This window comes from Branchiostoma floridae, chromosome 2 (assembly GCF_000003815.2).
Source record: "Branchiostoma floridae strain S238N-H82 chromosome 2, Bfl_VNyyK, whole genome shotgun sequence".
NCBI classification, from domain to species: Eukaryota; Metazoa; Chordata; class Leptocardii; order Amphioxiformes; family Branchiostomatidae; genus Branchiostoma; species Branchiostoma floridae.
Genome location: NC_049980.1, coordinates 4160890 through 4163460, shown reverse-complemented (window position 1 = coordinate 4163460; position 2571 = coordinate 4160890). Strand labels below are relative to the sequence as shown.

The 2571-nt window shown below is 41.9% G+C and overlaps 1 non-coding gene across 1 annotated transcript; it reads right to left on the bottom strand.

Annotated features, from left to right (window-relative positions):
* Window positions 1–1313: 1313 nt before the first annotated feature.
* Trnap-agg lies at window positions 1314–1385 on the bottom strand. The gene has a single exon. It is a non-coding gene; the product is annotated as a tRNA-Pro (tRNA).
* Window positions 1386–2571: the final 1186 nt, after the last annotated feature.

Genomic DNA, 2571 nt, shown 5'->3' with positions numbered 1-2571 from the left:
CATGCAAATTCGTGTACACAAAAGGTCCTAACTATGGTAGTTGCATTAAAGCTGTAGATAAAATGTTGTAGGGGCTCTTTTAAAGACTTGGTACTAGAATCAAAGGAGTCGAACGTGCCGTGAACGTGTATACCTTCACCCAAACAGCCAAAATTATTATCATAACAAGGCCTTGCTACGATAGTTGCCTTCAAGCCGTGGATGTAAGACTGTCGGAGCCCTTTAACGACATGTTGTACTAGAAAGGTTGGGAGCTATGGGACTGAACAGAATAGAACTAGAAAGGAGTCAAACGTGACGGAAACATCTCCCCTCCCAAACCAGCATGCAAAATACTCTTCACAGCACTAGCCCTAGCTTTAATGATTACATTCGAGCCTTGGATAAAAGGCTCTTTTAACGACGTGGTACTGTACTTGAAATAAGTCGAACGTGAGATAGACTTTTAACCCCCCCCCCCCCTCCCGACATACAAAGTATTCTCACTATCAACAACTGGCAATGATGATTGTACGAAACTGCTCCGTCCCGTATTTTTGATACTGCTGTTTCTATCTGTTGTCATATTACCTCTGAATGTGTCTGAAAATGGGAAATATCACAATCAGAAACAAAACAAAATCAGGAAAAACAAAACATCGTCTGCAGTTGCACTGCGTTTCGCCTTGAGTGACGGTTTACCGGATATGCGATTCAAACAGACTTCGCAAACATTCGGTTCGTGTGGGAGGGCGAGGGCACCTCTTATTATTAATCATATGGTCTTCAAACAAGATCGGTACAGGAAGCCCTTTCTTCTGTCTCCGAATGGATCATAATAATTGCCTTTAAGGTTGTCAGTGCCCTTTTAACGACTAGTACCAAAAAAGGAGTCGAGCGGGCAAAACAGTCTCCACAACAGGCCTCGGCTATAATGTAAGTTGCTTCAAACCGTATGTACAAGGTTGTCGGTGCCCTTTTAAAGACTGGTACCAAAAAAGATAGATTCGGTCGAACGTGCCGTGTCCCCCTTCAAAAGATTCTCTGTACCAAAATCTGTCTATGATATTTGCAAGTAATTGTCTACGGCCCGTATTTTCAATATTGCTGTTTCTCTTTGTTATCATATTGCCTTTAAGTTCTGACTGTCTGCAAATGACAAAAATATCTAATCTCCAAGCAGATCCCACGGTGCCATAAAGTAGTATCAAAGCTGACCAAGGAGTATAGCCGGCCAAAGGGAGTCAAACGGGCACCTTTGGTGGGTTTGATACTATATTACGCCACCGTGGATCTGCTTGAAGATTAAAAAATATCACTGTCGACAAAAAACAGGGCTCGCCCGGGAATTGAACCCGGGACCTCTCGCACCCTAAGCGAGAATCATACCACTAGACCAGCGAGCCAGACATACATTATTCATGTATGCACGGGAAAAAGAATACAAAAGCGTAGCCTGGTATAACGTTCTTCACTATAGGTGAAGACATACTGCTTCACTATAGGTTGTACATATCCCCACCAATGCCACATGGACGTAATTCTTATACTTAAGGACAGAAGTATCTGAGTACTTGTAAAGACTTTTACCAAGACTCAGGTACAATATAGACACCCGGAAAAACACTGGGTGAAGTATAGATCTGACAGATGTATAGTTCTGAATATATAGAGCTTTATTTCAAATAATGCCAGAGTCAGAGATGGCAGACTTAACCCCCTTGAGTAATACGTAAATGGCCAACACCCACACGGACACACACAAACACGGACACACACACACACACACACACACACACACACACACACACACACACAGGCACACTCACACAGACACATATATACACAGCACAGGTACACTCACACACGCATACACAAACACACACATACGCACACTTCAAGTTCACAATGCATCTTCCTCTGTCTTCGCAGCAAAGACGCGACAGGAATTCTTAACGCACGATCGCCAAAACCCCGCCGAAATCGGACATGACTCTGTAAGACACTTCCTTTCCATACAAACATGACCAAGTGGTGGTCAGGAAGACTGGCCGATCTTGAAAACCTCCTTGGTTAAGAACTTAAGCGGATGTGCATGGCTCACTTTGCGACGCCTGTGTAGCGAATACGCGTTGGCCTTTCGAAACTATGTCTGTGGATATCGTCACGATACAAATACGTGAATTACAAATCATGGAAACGGCCGCGAAAAACGCCTCTAATTGTTTGGAGGATCACAAAGTGGTTTTAAAATCATAAAAGTCACGATGAAGCGTATTAAACAGATATGAATATCCTTAAATACGTAAAACCAAAATTAATCTTAAGCTTATATTATGTATATAAATGGTCCGAGAATGCCGCAAATTCGAAAGAAATGTGAATAGCATTGTTCAAACGTACCGATATGACACAACATCAAACTTAAAGTCTAGCTATAGGTTAGATAGTTTCTTAAATTTCATACGTTTAAAAGAGAGTCTTTTTACCATACAGAAATCAGAAAAACCAAGCAATGGCACTCCTCATCTTCTATCTGTCACACTAAGCTTGGCAAAACTCTTCGCATACTTCTATCTTAGATATGAATTT